The 21,450-nt window shown below is 45.1% G+C and overlaps 1 long non-coding RNA gene across 1 annotated transcript in view; it reads right to left on the bottom strand.

Annotated features, from left to right (window-relative positions):
* Window positions 1–8,026: 8,026 nt before the first annotated feature.
* Window positions 8,027–21,450, bottom strand: part of LOC130284977 (uncharacterized) — a 31,373-nt gene continuing 17,949 nt past the window's right edge. The window contains exon 3 of the long non-coding RNA XR_008847204.1: window positions 8,027–8,263. This is a non-coding gene — a long non-coding RNA (uncharacterized LOC130284977). The remainder of the gene's footprint in view (window positions 8,264–21,450) is intronic.

The following is a 21,450-nucleotide window of genomic DNA, read 5'->3' as shown; positions in this document are numbered from 1 at the left end:
CAATATAATGCCCCCTGACATGTGCCCCTCACATATAATGCCCTCCTATCATGTGCCCCTCAGGGTGCATTATATGCGAGGGGCACAGGACATGGGGCATTATATCTGAGGGGCACAGGACAGAGGGCATTATATATAAGGGCCACATGACAGGGGGCATTATATGGGCACATGAGGGGGGGGGGGGTCCTGTCATTTGCCCCCACATATAATGCCCCTCTGCCATGTGCCCCTTATATATAATGCCCCCCCTGACATGTGCCCCTCACTTATCATTTTCTTTCCCCCTTCTCACACCCGTCACCTTTCTCACGCTGCGGGCTGCGGCTGCTCCGTTTTTGAAGTGTCAGTACCAGCCGCGGGGACGTGATTTCCGGGCGCTGGCGCGATGGTGTGATGTCATAGCGCCAGCCTGCCGTGGATGGCGTCACTGCGGCTGTCACTGACACTTCAAGAACGGAGCAGCCGCAGCCCGCAGCGTGAGAAAGGTGACGGAGTGGTGGAGTGGGACAGCTGACAGCTCTGCTCCACCATGCTAGCCGGAGCTTATAGCTCCTTCACTATGCGGCCGCTGCTGCTCTGCATACAAGGGCCTGATACTAGAATCAGGCCCTGGTCTGCTAGTGCAGTGTAGTGTGCATGGGTGGCCGCCGCGGCCCGACCGCACTACGCCGCAGCCGCGCTGAATATATAAAAACGGGTCAGTCTGATGGTGCCTGAATTGCTCAGGCACCATCAAACTGACCCGTTTTTATATACTGCCGGCACCAGGGTGAGCGGCCCACCGGGAATTTTCCCGGTATCCCGCTAAGCCAGTCCGGCCCTGTATGCGGGTGAAGAAAGCTACTAATCAGTGACTGTAGACTCAGGCTGCTGCTAGTGGAGCTTGTACTGTTCCTGCCACCCCACCCCTCCCCAGCAGCGATGGCAGTGAAAGGTGAGTGTAAAGGCCCCCCCCCCCCCCGAGTAAGACCTGCGAGAGGATGGACGATGGTTCAGATAGGCATCGGCCAACTGACTACGTAGGATGTCTCTGTAGTAGGTCAGTTTGTCCTCCCTCTCAGTGAGTGTAAAAAAAAGGCCCCCATTTTGTGCCAAGGGTCCAATAAGGTGGAAAGCCAGAAGTCATCCTGCTGCCGAATGGTGACAATTCGGCAGTCACTACGCAAGCAAGTGATCATGCATCGTACCATTTGTGCAAGTGACTCGGAGGGACTCCCTGCCTCCATCTCCACTGATTACTGCTACAGTGTGTCTGGGTCCTCTGTCTCATCATAACCCTCTAGCTCCTCTGGCTGCTCCTGCTCCTCGTCTCCTGTCAGATGACTAGAAAAACTGCCCATCTCGCAAAACCTAAACTACTCCACTGTGCCCCTACCCCTCCTCCTTCTCCTCCTCCAGTTAAGCTCCCACAGGGCTCATGTGGCCTTGAGATGTAGGCACCATGTCTTCAGTGCCCTGACCAGCCATTGTTTCAAACACGTGTTGTAGTAGATGAAGCAGTGGAATTGACATTGTTCATTCCATAATCCTGGCAACTGACAATGTGGCTTCCTCAAAGGGCCTGAGCAAATGGCAGGTGTCACGTATGAGCTGGCACTGGTTCACATTGAAGTTACACAGGGAAGTCTTCCTATCTGGTTGGATCATCAAAAAATCAGTGATGTCTTTTCTATATTCATATAGTCGGTCCAACATATGCAGGGTGGAATTCCAAAGTGTGTAAACATCGCAAATCAAACTATGTTGGGGGATGCTGTTCTGGCACTGCAGCTCAAGGAGGGTGTGTTTTGCAGTGTACAAGTGGCTGAAGTACATGCAAAGTTTCCTACCCATTGTTAGGATGTCTTGCAGATGGTGGGAACACTTCAGGAACTGCTTGACAACTAGATTGAACACGTGTCTTGCAGGGCGCATGACTCCGGCTTCTTTGTCGCAGCGCAGACAAGATGTTCTTCCCATTATCGGTCACCATGGTTCCCATTTCCAGCGTGACACCGCTGTGCCCTGCACACATGGTATGCTGGAGGGGCACTGAGACTGGTCCGTGCAGTAAAGGCTGAGGACATGGTGGAGGATGAGGAGGCGGAGTCGCACACTGTCACAAAACACACTGTCACGTCTGAGAGCATCGAGGCAGAAGCGGCGTAACCTGTCTAAGTTGCTGTTGTGGCTGTGCAGGAACCACATTCACCCAGTGGGTCATAAAGGACATGTATTCTCCCTGACCGTAATTACAGCTCCACACGTCGGCGCTTCCATGCACTTTGGTACACACTGACAGGCTCAAGGACTGGCCCACCTTCTGTTCCACAAAATTTTGCAGGGCTGGTTCTGCCTTCTTCGCAAATAAATGACGTTTTGGGACTCTCCACCTCTGCTCGGCACAAGCCATCAGTTCTCTGAAAGGTAAAAAGAAAATGGTTTCCCCCACCTCAAGGCTCGTGTTTAAATTATTACAAAGATAATGCAATAAGACAGTGCTTCAATTATTCTGTTATTTTATTAAAATTTATCATATAAATTTAAATTCCACTCTCACAGGGCCCTTGTGGAAGAAGAAATATATTTAAGATACAAATAAGATATAAAACAGTAAAAACAAACTGTTTTATATCTTATTTGTATCTTAAATATATTTCTTTTCCCACAAGGGCCCTGTGAGAGTGGAATTTAAATTTATATGATAAATTTTAATAAAATAACAGAATAATTGAAGCACGGTCTTATTGCATTATCTTTGTAATAATTTAAACACGAGCCTTGAGGTGGGGGAAACCATTTTCTTTTAGTATTTCTAACACACCGTGGTATAGGTGTGTACCCCATTTCCCCTCGATAAGTGTATAGTTGTGAGCTGCACCTACAATTTTCTCTTTCCAGTTCTCTGAAAGGGGCAGAGTCCACCACTTGAACAGGGAGGGACTGCAGCTCCAACAACTTAGACCAGAGCACATTTTGCCTCTGCGCCGTTGGATGAGTGTGCGCATACTGTTGTTCCTTGGACATGACTTCCCAATGGATTGCTGGCTGAATGACTGACTTGAAGTAGGAGGAGCAGGAGCATCTAGAGTGACAGAAGATGGGTATGACACACAACTTCCTTCAGCTGAGGTGTCTGAGCCTGGGCTGGCTGAAACAGGGAGCAGCGTGCCACTGGGTGATGCCGCAGGCTGGACCAACACATTGGAGCCACGGTTCTCCTGGGCTGCTTTATGGTGACGTTGCATATGTTGACGCAGGGCCATGGTGCCAACATTGGGACCCTGGCCACGCATCACCTTCTGCAGACACTTTTTGCATGTGGCCATGTTAACCTCCTCCGGATGCTTGAGGAAAAACTGCCACACCGCCGAGTAGCTGAAAAAAGTATTTGTGTACAACACCAGCCGGTGTGTACTTTTGCCTGGCCTTTCACAGTATCTAGACCATTGAGACTTTAACAGGAACACAATATTACACCACTTAGATGTACGTATGTGGTATGCACTTGAGGGTAGGACAATGCGCTACAGTACGCTTAAAAAAGTATTTGTGTACAACACCAGTGAGTACTTTTGCCTGGCCTTTCACAATATCTAGGCCCTTGAGACTTAAACAGGAACAAAATAGTATACACCAAAAAACATCCTGTGGGGCAAAAAGTCCCAACAGGGAAATAAAGGACTAGTAATAAACTCTAAAATGAACACCAAAAGAATAATTACTAGATATCCAAAAAGGTACTGAAAAACATTACAAAATCTTTATTAAACCAATACAGACATAAAAAAAAATACATAAAAGTTGGCACAGCAAAGTAACACCATGGATAGCAAATACCGAAGGTAAGCCGTGATTACATATAGGTTAACAGTTCGGATAGAGAGTCTCCTTCAGGAAGCATAAGTGCAGCAGGTAATGAAAAAGAAAGAAAGAAGTACATTGAAGACATAAACCAGACTAATATTACCAATACCATATGATATAATAGGTCTTACCCAGGGATATGCTCAACCCCTACATATGTTTCACTCCTTCGAGCTTCCTCAGGGGGCGTGGCTTACTAAGGGTTCTGGATGGCCTTATATTCTAACTGTGGGCCAATGACATTCATTCTACCATTCATTCAAAAGGTCTAGTCCTATCCTGAGTTATAATACAATATAGCAGAGGCGCCCAATACAGGTGTATAAGGTAAATACCTAATTATAGTTACCTCCGTGTGCCACGCGGCATTGCATATCTGCCCAGTAGTACTCAGCTCTGAATCACATGACCGTCCGGGTCCCGATCTCGTGATACCCCTGACCGACATGTAAACACGACGCCGTGAGTAGGCGCATTACAGCCGAAATCAAATCATGTTTAGAAGCAGATGACACATAAATGGATTTTCAAATTGAAAACGATGACCCCTTATGGCCTTAAAGAACACATGAGCTTTGTTCCATTCTTATAATTTCCCCTTGATCTGTCTGCCTATGCTTTGGGTAATATGGTTTTATTAGTTTTCAATTGATTTTATGGGCCTTCTGTTGTTTGTGTGGGTCATTATAGGATGTGCTATTCTCTCATTTACTATATATATAAAATTCCTTTTTATATATTTATATTTTAGTTTTCTCCTTTCATTTCAGCTTCTTGTTGGTGCTTGTCCTCCTGATCTCGCCATCCTTTGCGTCTTCTATTCCTCGGCTCTTTATTGTTAACCAGTACCTATGATATAATAGGTCATTTATTGTGATATGCACTTTATTATTGTAAACCATTTTATGTTACATTGGATTCGAATTACCTTTATATCCTATATTTTACACTAAATGTGTAGTCCATTTATCCCCAGTCTATACATAATTTTATAATTATTATATGTCATGTTTTGTCCGATTTATACGTGGGTGGTATTTTTATGCCAATTTTGGTATCATTCTATTGTCCCAGTCCCCTTTCCCTACCCCTCTCTTTTCTTCCTTTTTTTATATATATTTTTTTTCTCCTCTCTTTTCTCCTCTTGCCTCTCCTATCTTTTTTCTTCCTCTTTCCTTTTCCCCTTTTTTGCTAACTATCTTCTTAGGCTTTTCATTCTCTTTTCCTTTCCTCTTTTTTTCTTTTCCCCCCTCTCTTATTTTCCCTCTTCTTTCTCCCCCTCCCCTTCCTTTCCCCCTTGTTGCTTCTCCTTCCCCTCTCCCCCCCCCTCCCACTTTTCTCATACTTACTTTGTATTTAATATCATTATTATTTCACTACTCATATTCATTATATTTATTACACTAGCACTTTAAATGAGTTTACTATTGGGAGATATTATATGTCTCCCTTATCTCCTTTATATATTATATTTCACTACACACAGCATTCTAAGTATAAGTATAATAACATAGATAACTTTTCACTTATTTTTGCAGGCATTTATGTGTCATCTGCTTTTAAACATCATTTATTATATATGATATTTTCTTATATATTATTTTATTTTTACAGATGGTTTGCACACCTTCACATATACCTTTCTCCATCACGATTTTCACGGGTGAACGTATTGGATTCACAGTCACTCATCCTGCACGATTTGTGCACATTTCTTTCACTTTATTTAGTTTGATTTGCATGTCTCACCGTTTTTTTCACTTTGCGCATGCGTGAGTTGGACGGACTGACGACTTATCTCTATGCATTAGACTTGGGCGCATATTACCGCAAGATGTTCGTGTTGCGCCGATCATGTGACCCTATCCGGTCACATGATTTCAGCTGTGACGCGTCTACTCGCGGTGTCATGTTTACATGCCGGTCAGGGGACTCGCGAGATCGGGACCCGGACGGTCAAGTGATTCGGAGCTGAGTACTTCCAGGCGGAAATGCAATGCCATGCGGGACACGGAGGTAGCTATAATTAGGTATTTACCTTAAACACCTGTATTGGGCGCCTCTGCTATATTGTATTATAACTCAGGATAGGACTAAACCCTTTGAATGAATGGTAGAATGAATGTCATTGGCCCGCAGTTAGAATATAAAGCCGGCCAGAACCCTTAGTAAGCCACACCCCCTTAGGAAGCTCGAAGGAGCGAAACATATGTAGGGGTTGAGCATATCCCTGGGTAAGACCTATTATATCATATGGTATTGGTAATATTAGTCTGGTTTATGTCTTCATTGTACTTCTCACTTTCTTATTCATTACCTGCTGCACTTATGCTTCCTGAAGGAGACTCTCTATCCGGATTGTTAACCTATATTTAATTACGGCTTACCTTCGGTATTTGCTATGCATGGTGTTACTTTGCTGTGCCATCTGTTATGTATTTTTATGTATGCCTGTATTGGTTTAATAAAGGTTTTGTAATGTTTTTCGTTACCTTTTTGGATATCTAGTAATTATTCTTTTGGTGTTCATCATCAGGAACAAAATAGTACACCACTTAGATGTACATATGTGGTATACAATACGCTGCAGTACGCTTATAAAAGTATTTGTGTACAACACCAGGAATACACTCCAGTGCTGCAGCACACCAAAAATAGCACTTTCTCTCTCAATCTTACTCCCTTCCCTATCAGTGCTGAATCTCTGCTGTTCTGTGCAACACACTGCTCTCTGTCCCTCTCTGTAATAGAACGCTGATGTGACTAGGAGGTGAATTTCTTCTGGAAAAAAAGTTTTTCTGGCCAACACACAGCGCTGTCTGTCTCTATTTATCTCTCTGCAATGAAAGGCTGAAGTGACTGGCTGCAATATGGCTGCCGATTATATAGGGCTGTGACATCACAGGGGTGACTGGCTGCTGATAGGCTGCATGCTGCATGTGATTCAAGGTCATCCCACCTACCCTTGTTTCACAGGATTCCTTGCCCCATGTCCTCACATGTGGATCAACCATTATGCCCTGGAGCCTGGACCGCTCTAAATGGAGTTTAATGAAGAGATTTGCGTCAACGAATTGCACCAATATTCGCATTCGTTGCGAATTGAATTTTTCCTGAAATTTGTAACGGATTTGGATTCGTCAGATTCGATTCGCTCATCCCTAGCTGGGAGGACACACTGTTCAATGTGTCCAATAAACTTTAGATGACTTTGTGTCATTAGCTACAATAAAATGATGGATCCCATTTACTTTTTTTCCCTACTTAAATGTTGGATGTTCAGATTCCTCTCCAGCCATCCCAGTTTGATGGGCCACGTCATCTGTGATCTACTTTCTGTCTTATAAATGTGTTACCTCACAGGGGATTAGAGATCACAGCGCTGAAAGTCTTAGATTAACTTTGAGTACTGACGTTAGAAATATTCTTTTCCGCTTCTTAAATTTTGTTAAATCCTTTGACATAGTTGCCAACATTTCAATAGAAATTCCAAGGTCTCTTTTGGAGCATGAAAACAAGTCATATTATTTTCATTCTAACATGACTCGACTATAAAACATGATTCCAAAGTGCATGACAGAATTCTACAGAAGGTTAGTATCAAGTACGGTACATGCCATTGAACAAACAATAAAATGCAACCATCAGGGGTAAGACATTGCATTCAAATATATATTCATATAAATAGCCAACAAATGCATTCATTTTCTTTCCCTACTTCTCCCCTCTCTAGTGGTTAAGCAAGTGAGGCTATAACTAAGAAGAAATAAGAACCCTCTATTCTTCTTGTTACATGTGGTCCTCTGCTCTTGTTTGCTGTTTGCACATTATATGGGTCAGACATCTTTTGTTTCCTGACATTTGAAACAAGTTTGTACGAAGTGTTCGTGTAACCTCAGAATGGTCTCACTATTCTGCCCTACCATAAGCCCTGGGGATATCGGAATACTAGGAGTCATTGTTTGGATGCAGGAATGGTGACTGCTAAAAGTACAGCTTATTTCTGCTGTCTACCAACCCCTCAGTGTCTTAACCCCTACGTACAATTCTGTATAAGAAGCTATAATTGAAGGCCCAACAAAAATGTAGTTGTCCTTTACATGAAGAATAGTGCTGCATGTAGTGAAGTTCTTTCTGTCAAAACAACAGACACTGTTTAGACGGTTTTTAATATAAATCAATGGCGTTTCATGGTTGCAACTGGTTTCCATTGTGTGATGAGCGGCACTGCATTGGGATTTCTGTTTATGACCATATAAAAACCATGAGGCAGATTTGTAGATTACACTATGACAGAAGCCATGACGCTGATGTTAATAGAGCCTTAGGCCTTATTCCTAGCTGGGACCAGGAATTGTTGGCTGCATCAGGACCACTGCCCTACATTGTCTATGCCACTCTTTTCTGCTACTCCCTAAATAAAGAGGAAAATAACAGATGTTTTCTACAATATTGCATGGTTTTAGAGCTCAATATGCAGTACTTAAAATCAGGCTAAAGGTCATTCCTTTAGCCTGTCACCTCGGGCAGGGATAAGTGCAACCCTGAGCTCACCTAAACCTTTATCCCTGCCTTAATAGAATGGCCCCAACCAAGGAGCCAGTCCCTACTCTACTAAAGTGCAGGGTGTGGCAAGATCAAAAGCAAAAATACAAACACAGGAAAGAAGTCAGGAAAAAGGTCAGGACAAAAAAGGGTTAACTGACAAAAGCACAGCAAAAAAAAGAGACAGGAAATGTACATACAAATATAAAATCAAAGTCAAACGAGACAAGTCAATACCAGTAAGAGCGTTGTAGTACAGATATACTAAGTAAGGGAATAGTCAAAGAACAAGTCAAAAGTCAGGAGAACAAGAGAAGAGGATAAAAATACTGGTAAGGAGCCAGTGCTAGGAATAATGGGGGGGAATTTGTCAAAAATTTTACACGTCTTTTTACACAGGTTTTGTTTCTATGCAGTGCACATTTTGGCAAAAAAGACACTTTGAGGGGGAATTTTCAAAGACTTGTGTTATTAGGGATTTATTTTTTTTGTGCCTCAAAGAGTGTTAACTGCGCCTCATTCTTAGAAGTGTGTTTGGTCTTTTGAAAATTTTGAGCAAATAGCGCATAATTTAATGCCAGGTATACTTGTTATTAACTGCGATACTTGTGTTCACAAAAAGTTGTGCTAAACCTTTGAATATAGGGTGTTAACAAAAACATAGCCAAGCCTCTTTTAAAAGCCCTAACAGAGCTCTATTTCTGGTGCTAAATATGTGATTATGAAAAGTAGCACTAAATTCTTTGAATATGCCTCTGTTGTCTTTCTTCTGTGAGTCCATACAATTACAGAAATAAGTGGAGACAAAAAAAGGCGGACAAATGGTGACCCTGCCTTGTGCCGTTACCAAAGGCAGAACAGGTACATGTAGTCACAGTGAATGCTCACGTACCTGGCGATGTTGGGCTAAGGGATACTTGAGTTACTGCTAGAGGAGCACGAACGAGGTAAAAAAAAAACAGGTTGGTTGGGGGGCGCACACCACTAACAGTAAAATCCACCACGGGCACTGTGGATTAAAAAGTATTTTTATTAATGTAAAAACAGACAACGCGTTTGGAGAGTGCACCCTTTCTTTTTTTCAAGTCTCATCCCTGAGAGCGGGCGGGCGCTCCCCCCAAACCTGTGTAAAAAGACGTGTCTGTTTTCACATGACTAAATATCCTTTTTAATACACAGTGCCCGTGGTGAATTTTACTGTTAGCGGTGTGCTCCCACCAACCAACCTGTTTTTTTTTTCCTCTGTTCGGACTCCTCCAGCAGTAACTCAAGTATCCATACAATTACAATGATACCCAAAATATATAGGTTTTGTTTTGATTTGCTACTTTAAAAAAACATTATAGCTTTTTGTAAGGATGCTTAAAATGATCCTCTTCTGACCTCTAACTTTTTTTTTTTTTCAGAATACGGGGCTTTATGAGGGCAAATTTTTTTGTGCAGTGATCTGTAGTTATTTTGATTAGACTTTTTGATCACTTTTTATTATTATTTTTTTTCTGGTATAAGAAGTGACCAAAATCAGCAATTCTGAGCTGCTTTATTTTTTTCACATGTGTGCCCTGACCGTACCATTTAACCCCTTAAGGACCGGGGGGTTTCCGCTTTTGCATTTTCGTTTTTTGCTCCTTGCCTTTAAAAAATCATAACTCTTTCAATTTTGCACCTAAAAATCCATATGATGGCTTATTGTTTGCGCCACCAATTCTACTTTGTAATGACATCAGTCATTTTGCCCAAAAATCTACGGTGAAACGGAAAACAAAATCATTGTGCGACAAAATTGAAAAAAAACCCGCTGTTTTGTAACTTTTGGGGGCTTCCGTTTCTATGTAGTACATTTCTCGGTAAAAATGACACCTTATCTTTATTCTGTAGGTCCATATGATTAAAATGATACCCTACTTATATAGGTTTAATTTTGTCGGACTTCTGGAAAAAATCATAACTACATGCAGGAAAATTAATACGTTTAAAATTGTCATCTTCTGACCCCTATAACTTTTTTATTTTTCCGTGTATGGGGCGGTATGAGGGCTCATTTTTTGCGCCGTGATCTGAAGTTTTTAACGGTACCATTTTTGCATTGAAAGACTTATTGATCGCTTTTTATTCATTTTTAAATTATATAAAAAGTGACCAAAAATGCACTGTTTTGGACTTTGAAATCTTTTTGCGCGCACGCCATTGACCGAGCAGTTTAATTAATGATATATTTTTATAATTCGGACATTTCCGCACACGGTGATACCATATATGTTTATTTTTATTTACACTGTGTTTTTTTTTTATTGGGGAGGAGTTAAATGATCTTTATTCACTTTTTTTTTCCACTTTTTTTTTTGCAGTGTTATAGGTCCCATAGGAAACCAGTGATCGACGATTCTGCCGCATGACTGCTCATGCCTGGATCTCAGGAACTGAGCAGTCATTCGGCGATCAGACAGCAAGGAGGCAGGTAGGGGCCCTCCCGCTGTCCTGTAAGCTGTTCGGGATGCCGCGATTAGCCACTTTCACTTTCGCTTTTAGCCAGAGCTTTTAGCTCTGAGCGCGCGGCTAAAGGGTTAATAGCGCGCGGCGCCGCGATCGGCGCTGCGCGCTATTAGAGGCGGGTCCCGGCTTCACTATGACGCCGGGCCCGCCGTGATATGACGCGGGGTTACTATGTAACCCCGCGTTATATCAGGAGAGCAGGACCAAGGACGTACCGGTACGTCCTTGGTCCTTAAGGGGTTAATTAACATTATATTTTAATAGTTCAGACACTTTTGTACACAACAATTCTACATATGTTTATTTTAGTTCACATTATTTTATTAGAAAAAAAATGGGATGATTTCAGCTTTTATTAGGGGAGGCTTTTTCACATTTATAATCATTCTTTCACCATTGTTTAGTCCCCATAGGGGACTATTACTTGCAATCTTGTGACTGCACACATTGAACAATTCTGTGCCATATCATAGCTTTGATCAGTGTTATCGGCTCTTCATTGACGGAAAGAAGGCAGGTAGGAAACCTGTGCCCTTTCTATCAGCCGATCGGGATCCCGAGATTTTGCTCCAGGTGTCCCGATCAGCTCCACCAAGCTACCCGCATTTAATTTTCAGCATTTTAGAAGCTGCAAACAACTATGATCATGGTGTCTAAAGGCTTAATGCTGGACATCGGCCTGATTGGTGATGTTGGGAATTAGCCAAGATTCCCAGCTGCTAATAGCAGCTGGAACCAAACAGATATGAAGCAAGCTTAGCTCCTGGGCTTGATTCATAGACCTGCCACAAGGGTGGGCCATATATATGCGTCAGACAGTCATTAAGGGTCAAAGTCTCTTCCTCCCAGCGCTAGGCATTGCTGGGAGAAGCAACAGTGGGACACACTCTTGAAGGGCCAGGCCGCGCTGCCCAGCAGTAAAGCCTACCCCTGTGAGAGGGGCATAATCGACATATCGCAAAACGCAAAAAACGCTATGCGATATATTGTGCAGACCTAGTACAGTACAATATGTAGTTAACAAATTGTCTTGTAACATGTATTTTGACCCATAATGGATGTTAAAACATGTGCTGCAAATGCTGTGTTGACCTGGCCTAAATGTCTCAGAATCCTACAGAGCGAGGTTTTATTCATGCACATGAGATTAATTCTGTCACATGAGCATAATGACCACATTTTTGTTTCCATATTAAGGTCGCAAGTCCGTCAACATGAACTTCATCATCATCAGGTTGGTTCTCGAGGCCTGTGGTAGTCCTGTGTATGGGTGGTTTTACACAAAAATGACAAAAGAAATTGTGGTGTTTTGAGGTCAGTAGCAGTTTTTCTGCAATGTGGAATGTTGCCGCTATGGTGTTTTTTTCCACCCGGCCTGTGGCGTTTTCCCTCCCATTAACTGCTGTGGGTTTACAAAAAAAGAAAAACATATGAAACTGTGACTTTGTGTATTATATGGAATTTTATCATGTTTTCTAAGGCATGAATTATAGAGGAATTGAAAAAAAAAGGCAGCATTTTTTGTTACTTTTTTCAGGGTAAAAATATTCAAAAATTCTGTGTGCAAACTGCAGCATATTTTTGGTGCTTAATAATGCAATCTTTTGGGTTTTCCCTCCAAAGTAGTGTGTCTAAACACCTTAAGGACTTACATTAAATCCCTGCACCCGTAATGGGACTTTAACCCCTTAAGGACCCAGCCAATTTTCACTGTAGGACCCGGCCATTTTTTGCACATCTGACCACTGTCACTTTAAACATTAATAACACTGGGATGCTTTTACCTTTCATTCTGATTCCGAGATTGTTTTTTTTTCGTGACATATTCTACTTTATGTTGGTGGTAAAATTTTGTCGATACTTGCATCATTTCTTGGTGAAAAATTCCAAAATTTGATGAAAATTTTAACTTTTACTTTTGAAGCTCTCTGCTTATAAGGAAAATGAATATTCCAAATAAATTATATATTGATTCACATATACAATATGTCTAATTTATGTTTCCATCATAAAGTTGACATGTTTTTACTTTTGGAAGATATCAGAGGGCTTCAAAGTATAGCAGCAATTTTCAAATTTTCGCAAAATTTTTGAAATTTAAAATTTTCAGGGACCAGTTCTGTTTTGAAGTGGATTTGAAGGGCCTTCATATTAGAAATACCCTATAAATTACCCCATTATGAAAACTGCACCCCTCAAAGTATTCAAAATGACATTCAAAAGGTTTGTTAACCCTTTAGATGTTTAACAGGAATAGCAGCAAATTGAAGGAGAAAATTCTAAATCTTGATTTTTTACACTGGCATGTTCTTGTAGACCCAGTTATTGAATTTTTACAAGGGGTAAAAGGAGAGAAATCTTCCTAAAATGTGTAACCCAATTTCTCTCAAGTAAGAAAATACCTCATATGTGTATGTCAAGTGTTTGGCGAGCGCAGGAGAGGGCTCAGAAGAAAAGGAGCGACAGTGGGATTTTGGAGAGTGAGTTTTTCTGAAATGGTTTTTGGGGGGCATGTCACATTTAGGAAGTCCCTATGGTGCCACAACAGCAAAAAAAAAAAAACACATGGCATACTATTTTGCAAGCTACACCCCTCAAGGCATGTAACAAGGCATCCAGCGAGCCTTAACACCCCACAGGTGTTTGACGACTTTTCGTTAAAGTTGGATGTGTAAATGATTTTTTTTTCACTAAAATGCTAGTTTTCGTTCAAATTTTTTTTTTACAAGGGATAATAGGAAAAATGCCCCCCAAAATTTGTAACCCCATCTCTTCTGAGTATGGAAATACCCCATGTGTGGACGTCAAGTGCTCTGCTGGCGTACTACAATGCTCAGAAGAGGGAGGAGTCACATTTGGCTTTTGTAAAGCAAATTTTGCTGAAATGGTGTTTGGGGGGGGGGCATGTCCCATTTAGGAAGCCCCAATGGTGCCAGGACAGCAAAAAAAAAACACATGGCACACCAGTTGGGAAACTAAAAACCTCAAGGCAAGTAACAAGGGGTCCAGTGAGCCTTTACACCCCACAGGTGTTTGACGGCTTTTCGTAAAATTTGGATGTGTAAATTTTTTTTTCACTAAAGTGCTAGTTTTCCCTCTAATTTTTTTTTTTTACAAGGAATAATAGGACAAAATGCCCCCCAAAACTTGTAACCCCATCTCTTCTGAGTATGGAAATACCCCATGTGTGGACGTCAAGTGCTCTGCTGGCGCACTACAATGCTCAGAAGAGAAGGAGCGCCATTGAGATTTTGGAAAAAAAAATGTTTGGAATGGAAGTCAGGGGCCATGTGCGTTTACAAAGTTCCCCGTGCTGCCAGAACAGTGGACCCCCCCACATGTGACCCTATTTTGGAAACTACACCCCTCACAGAATTTAATAAGGGGTGCAGTGAGTATTTATACCCCACTGGCGTTTGACAGATCTTTGGAACAGTGGGCTGTGCAAATGAAAAATTACATTTCTCATTTTCACGGACCACTGTTCCAAAAATCTGTCAGACACCTGTGGGGCGTTGTCACGATGCCGGCTGGCAGGTAGTGGATCCTCTGTGCCAGAGAGGGATTGGCGTGGACCGTGCTAGTGGATCGGTTCTAAGTCACTACTGGTTTTCACCAGAGCCCGCCGCAAAGCGGGATGGTCTTGCTGCGGCGGTAGTGACCAGGTCGTATCCACTAGCAACGGCTCAACCTCTCTGGCTGCTGAAGATAGGCGCGGTACAAGGGAGTAGACAGAAGCAAGGTCGGACGTAGCAGAAGGTCGGGGCAGGCAGCAAGGATCGTAGTCAGGGGCAACGGCAGGAGGTCTGGAACACAGGCTAGGAACATACAAGGAACGCTTTCACTGGCACAATGGCAACAAGATCCGGCAGGGAAGTGCAGGGGAAGTGAGGTGATATAGGGAAGTGCACAGGTGAAGACACTAATTGGAATCACTGCGCCAATCAGCGGCGCAGTGGCCCTTTAAATCGCAAAGACCCGGCGCGCGTGCGCCCTAGGGAGCGGGGCCGCGCGCGCCGGGACAGGACCGAGGGAGAGCGAGTCAGGTACGGGAGCCGGGGTGCGCATCGCGAGCGGGCGCTACCCGCATCGTGAAACGCATCCCGGCTGGCAGCAGAATCGCAGCGCCCCGGGTCAGTGGATCTGACCGGAGCGCTGCAGCGGAGAGAGTGTAGCGAGCGCTCCGGGGAGGAGCGGGGACCCGGAGCGCTCGGCGTAACAGTACCCCCCCCCTTGGGTCTCCCCCTCTTTTTAGGGCCTGAGAACCTGAGGAGCAGACTTTTATCTAGGATGTTGTCCTCAGGTTCCCAGGATCTCTCTTCAGGACCACAACCCTCCCAGTCCACTAAAAAAAAAGTTTTCCCTCTGACCTTTTTAGAGGCTAAGATCTCTTTGACAGAGAAGATGTCCGAGGAGCCGGAAACAGGAGTGGGAGGAACAGATTTGGGAGAAAAACGGTTGAGGATGAGTGGTTTAAGAAGAGAGACGTGAAAGGCATTAGGGATACGAAGAGAAGGAGGAAGAAGAAGTTTGTAAGAGACAGGATTAATTTGACACAAAATTTTGAAAGGACCAAGATAGCATGGTCCCAACTTGTAGCTAGGGACACGGAAGCGGACATATTTAGCGGAGAGCCATACCTTGTCTCCAGGGGAAAAAACGGGAGGAGCTCTTCTTTTCTTATCCGCGAACCTCTTCATGCGTGAAGAAGCCTGTAAGAGAGAATTTTGGGTCTCTCTCCATATAATGGAAAGGTCACGAGAAATTTCATCCACAGCGGGCAGACCAGAGGGCAAGGGGGTAGGGAGGGGGGGAAGAGGGTGACGGCCGTACACCACGAAAAATGGGGATTTGGAGGAAGATTCAGAGACTCTGAAGTTATACGAGAATTCGGCCCATGGAAGGAGATCTGCCCAGTCATCCTGGCGGGAGGAAACAAAATGTCGCAAATAATCACCGAAGACTTGGTTAATTCTTTCTACTTGTCCATTGGACTGGGGATGATATGCAGAAGAAAAATTTAATTTAATCTTGAGTTGTTTACAGAGAGCCCTCCAGAATTTAGACACGAATTGGACGCCTCTATCCGAGACGATCTGCGTAGGCAACCCGTGAAGACGAAAAATGTGTACAAAAAATTGTTTAGCCAACTGAGGCGCTGAAGGAAGACCAGGAAGAGGGATGAAATGTGCCATTTTGGAGAATCGATCAACGACCACCCAAATAACAGTGTTGCCACGGGAAGGGGGTAAATCAGTAATAAAATCCATACCAATCAGAGACCAAGGCTGTTCGGGGACAGGCAGGGGATGAAGAAAACCAGCGGGCTTCTGGCGAGGAGTCTTATCCCGGGCACAGATAGTGCAGGCTCGCACAAAGTCCACAACATCCGTCTCCAGAGTCGGCCACCAATAGAAGCGGGAGATGAGTTGCACAGATTTCTTGATGCCCCCATGACCAGCGAGATGGGAGGAGTGACCCCATTTGAGGATTCCGAGGCGTTGGCGTGGAGAAACAAAGGTCTTTCCTGGAGGAGTTTGCCTGATGGAGGCTGGAGAAGTGGAGATCAGGCAGTCAGGTGGAATGATGTGTTGCGGAGAGAGTTCAACTTCTGAGGCATCCGAGGAACGAGAGAGAGCATCGGCCCTAATGTTCTTATCGGCAGGACGAAAGTGAATCTCAAAATTAAATCGGGCAAAGAACAGAGACCACCGGGCCTGGCGAGGATTCAGCCGTTGGGCAGACTGGAGGTAGGAGAGGTTCTTGTGGTCGGTGTAAATAATAACTGGAAATCTTGATCCCTCCAGCAGATGCCTCCATTCCTCAAGTGCTAATTTAATGGCTAGAAGCTCTCGATCCCCGATGGAGTAGTTCCTCTCCGCCGGAGAGAAGGTCCTAGAAAAAAAACCACAAGTGACAGCATGCCCGGAAGAATTTTTTTGTAAAAGAACAGCTCCAGCTCCCACTGAGGAGGCATCAACCTCCAATAGGAAGGGTTTGGAAGGGTCAGGTCTGGAGAGCACGGGAGCCGAAGAAAAGGCAGACTTGAGTCGTTTAAAGGCGTCTTCCGCTTGAGGAGGCCACGACTTGGGATCGGCATTTTTTTTGGTTAAAGCCACGATAGGAGCCACAACGGTAGAAAAATGTGGAATAAATTGCCTGTAATAATTGGCGAACCCCAAAAAGCGTTGGATAGCACGGAGTCCGGAGGGGCGTGGCCAATCTAAGACGGCAGAGAGTTTGTCTGGATCCATTTGTAGTCCCTGGCCAGAGACCAAATATCCTAGAAAAGGAAGAGATTGGCATTCAAACAGACATTTCTCAATTTTGGCATAGAGTTGATTGTCACGAAGTCTCTGAAGAACCATACGGACATGCTGGCGGTGTTCTTCTAGATTGGCAGAAAAAATTAGGATATCGTCCAGATATACAACAACACAGGAGTATAACAGATCACGAAAAATTTCATTGACAAAGTCTTGGAAGACAGCAGGGGCGTTGCACAGGCCAAAGGGCATGACCAGATACTCAAAGTGTCCATCTCTGGTGTTAAACGCCGTTTTCCACTCATCCCCCTCTCTGATGCGGATGAGGTTATAGGCGCCTCTTAAGTCCAATTTAGTAAAGATGTGGGCACCTTGGAGGCGATCAAAGAGTTCAGAGATGAGGGGTAGGGGGTAGCGGTTCTTAACCGTGATTTTATTAAGACCGCGGTAGTCAATGCAAGGACGTAGGGAGCCATCTTTTTTGGACACAAAGAAAAATCCAGCTCCGGCAGGAGAGGAGGATTTACGGATAAAGCCCTTTTTTAAATTTTCCTGGACATACTCAGACATGGCAAGAGTCTCTGGGGCAGAGAGAGGATAAATTCTGCCCCGGGGTGGAGTAGTACCCGGGAGGAGGTCGATAGGGCAATCATAAGGCCTGTGAGGAGGTAGAGTCTCAGCTTGTTTTTTGCAGAAAACATCCGCGAAGTCCATATAGGCCTTAGGGAGACCGGTTACTGAGGGAACCACAGAGTCACGGCAAGGGTTACTGGGAACCGGTCTTAGACAGTCCTTGGAACAAGAGGGCCCCCAACTCTTGATCTCCCCAGTGGACCAATCCAGGGTTGGGGAATGAAGTTGAAGCCAGGGAAGTCCAAGGAGAATTTCCGAGGTGCAATTGGGGAGGACCAAAAGTTCAATCCTCTCGTGATGAGATCCGATGCTCATTAGAAGGGGCTCCGTGCGGAAGCGTATGGTACAGTCCAATCTTTCATTGTTTACACAATTGATGTAAAGGGGTCTGGCGAGACTGGTCACTGGGATGTTGAACCTGTTGACGAGAGAGGCCAAAATAAAATTTCCTGCAGATCCAGAGTCCAAGAAGGCCACGGTAGAGAAGGAGAAGGCAGAGGCAGACATCCGCACAGGCACAGTAAGACGTGGAGAAGCAGAGTAGACATCAAGGACTGTCTTTCCTTTGTGCGGAGTCAGCGGACGTCTTTCCAGGCGGGGAGGACGGATAGGACAATCCCTCAGGAAGTGTTCGGTACTAGCACAGTACAGGCAGAGGTTCTCCATGCGGCGTCGTGTCCTCTCTTGAGGTGTCAGGCGAGACCGGTCGACCTGCATAGCCTCCACGGCGGGAGGCACAGGAACAGATTGCAGGGGACCAGAGGAGAGAGGAGCCGAGGAGAAGAAACGCCTCGTGCGAACAGAGTCCATATCTTGGCGGAGCTCCTGACGCCTTTCGGAAAAACGCATGTCAATGCGAGTGGCTAGGTGAATAAGTTCATGTAGATTAGCAGGAATTTCTCGTGCGGCCAGAACATCTTTAATGTTGCTGGATAGGCCTTTTTTAAAGGTCGCGCAGAGGGCCTCATTATTCCAGGACAATTCTGAAGCAAGAGTACGGAATTGTACGGCATACTCGCCAACGGAAGAATTACCCTGGACCAGGTTCAACAGGGCAGTCTCAGCAGAAGAGGCTCGGGCAGGTTCCTCAAAGACACTTCGGACTTCCGAGAAGAAGGAGTGTACAGAGGCAGTGACAGGATCATTGCGGTCCCAGAGCGGTGTGGCCCATGACAGGGCTTTTCCGGACAGAAGGCTGACTACGAAAGCCACCTTAGACCTTTCAGTGGGAAACAGGTCCGACATCATCTCCAGATGCAGGGAACATTGGGAAAGAAAGCCACGGCAAAACTTAGAGTCCCCATCAAATTTATCCGGCAAGGATAGGCGTAGCCCAGGAGCGGCCACTCGCTGCGGAGGAGGTGCAGGAGCTGGCGGAGGAGATGACTGCTGAAGCTGTGGTAGTAACTGTTGTAGCATAACGGTCAGTTGAGACAGCTGTTGGCCTTGTTGCGCTATCTGTTGTGACTGCTGGGCGACCACCGTGGTGAGGTCAGCGACAACTGGCAGAGGAACTTCAGCGGGATCCATGGCCGGATCTACTGTCACGATGCCGGCTGGCAGGTAGTGGATCCTCTGTGCCAGAGAGGGATTGGCGTGGACCGTGCTAGTGGATCGGTTCTAAGTCACTACTGGTTTTCACCAGAGCCCGCCGCAAAGCGGGATGGTCTTGCTGCGGCGGTAGTGACCAGGTCGTATCCACTAGCAACGGCTCAACCTCTCTGGCTGCTGAAGATAGGCGCGGTACAAGGGAGTAGACAGAAGCAAGGTCGGACGTAGCAGAAGGTCGGGGCAGGCAGCAAGGATCGTAGTCAGGGGCAACGGCAGGAGGTCTGGAACACAGGCTAGGAACATACAAGGAACGCTTTCACTGGCACAATGGCAACAAGATCCGGCAGGGAAGTGCAGGGGAAGTGAGGTGATATAGGGAAGTGCACAGGTGAAGACACTAATTGGAATCACTGCGCCAATCAGCGGCGCAGTGGCCCTTTAAATCGCAAAGACCCGGCGCGCGCGCGCCCTAGGGAGCGGGGCCGCGCGCGCCGGGACAGGACCGAGGGAGAGCGAGTCAGGTACGGGAGCCGGGGTGCGCATCGCGAGCGGGCGCTACCCGCATCGTGAAACGCATCCCGGCTGGCAGCAGAATCGCAGCGCCCCGGGTCAGTGGATCTGACCGGAGCGCTGCAGCGGAGAGAGTGTAGCGAGCGCTCCGGGGAGGAGCGGGGACCCGGAGCGCTCGGCGTAACAGGCGTAAATGCTCACTGCACCCATAATTACATTCCGTGAGGGGTGTATTGTCCAAAATGGGGTCACATGTAAGGGGGGTCCATTGTTCTGTCACTATGGGGGCTTTGTAAACACACATGGCCTTCAATTCCAGACAAATTTTCTCTTCAAAAGCCCAATGGCGCTCCTTCTCTTCTGAGCATTGTAGTTCGCCCGCAGAGCACTTTACATCCACACATGGGGTATGTTCTTAGGGGGTTACAAATTTTGGGGGGCTTTTTTCATATTTTTCCCTTGTGAAAATGAAAAATTTAGGGTAACATCAGCATTTTAGTGAAAATTATCATTTTCTTTTTCATTTTTCCATCCAACTTTGAAGAATTTTCATTAAACACCTGTGGGGTGTTAATGCGCACTATACGCCTTGTTACATTCCGTGAGGGGTGTAGTTTCCAAAATGGGGTCCCATGTGGGTATTTCTTTTTTTGCGTTTATGTCAGAAGCGCTGTCAAATCAGCCACTGTGCAAATCACCAATTTAGGCCTCAAATGTACATAGTGCGCTTTCACTCCTGAGCCTTGTTGTACGCCTGCAGAGCATTTTACGCCCACATATGGGGTATTTCCGTACTTAGGAGAAATTGTGTTACAAATTTTGGGGGTCTTTTTTCCTTTTAACTCTTGGGAAAATAATGTTAGTGTAAAATTTTTTTTTTTTTTACACTAACAAGCTGGTGTAGCCCCCAACTTTTCCTTTTCATAAAGAGCAAAAGGAGAAAAAGCCCCCCAAAATTTGTAGTGCAACTTCTCCTGAGTACGGAAATACCCCATATGTGGCTCTAAACTGTTTCCTTGAAATACAACAGGGCTCCGAAGTGAGAGAGCGCCATGCGCATTTGAGGACTAAATAAGGGATTGCAAAGGGGTGGACATAGGGGTATTCTACGCCAGTGATTCCCAAACAGGGTGCCTCCAGCTGTTGCTAAACTCCTAGCATGCCTGGACAGTCAGTGGCTGTCCGGAAATGCTGGGAGTTGTTGTTTTACAACAGCTGGAGGCTCCGTTTTGGAAACACTGCCATACAATACGTTTTCATTTTTATTGGGGAGGGGGGAGGGGGCAGTGTAAGGGGGTGTATATGTTGTGTTTTACCCTTTATTATGTGGTAGTGTAGTGTAGTGTTTTTAGGGTACATTCGCACTAGTGGGTTACGGTGAATTCCCCAAAAATTTGCCGCAGCTCAAACTTCAAACAGGAAACTTACTGTAAACCTGCCCGTGTGAATGTACCCTGTACATTCACATGGGGGGGGGGGGGGGGGGGGGCAAACCTCCAGCTGTTTCAAAACTACAACTCCCAGCATGTACTGACAGACCGTGCATGCTGGGAGTTGTACTTTTGCAACAGCTGGAGGCGCACCGGTTGGAAAACCTTCAGTT

This window comes from Hyla sarda, chromosome 8 (genome assembly GCF_029499605.1).
Source record: "Hyla sarda isolate aHylSar1 chromosome 8, aHylSar1.hap1, whole genome shotgun sequence".
In the NCBI taxonomy this organism is placed as follows: domain Eukaryota; kingdom Metazoa; phylum Chordata; class Amphibia; order Anura; family Hylidae; genus Hyla; species Hyla sarda.
The sequence above is the reverse complement of the archived record's forward strand: the minus strand, read 5'-3'. Positions and strand labels throughout refer to the sequence as shown.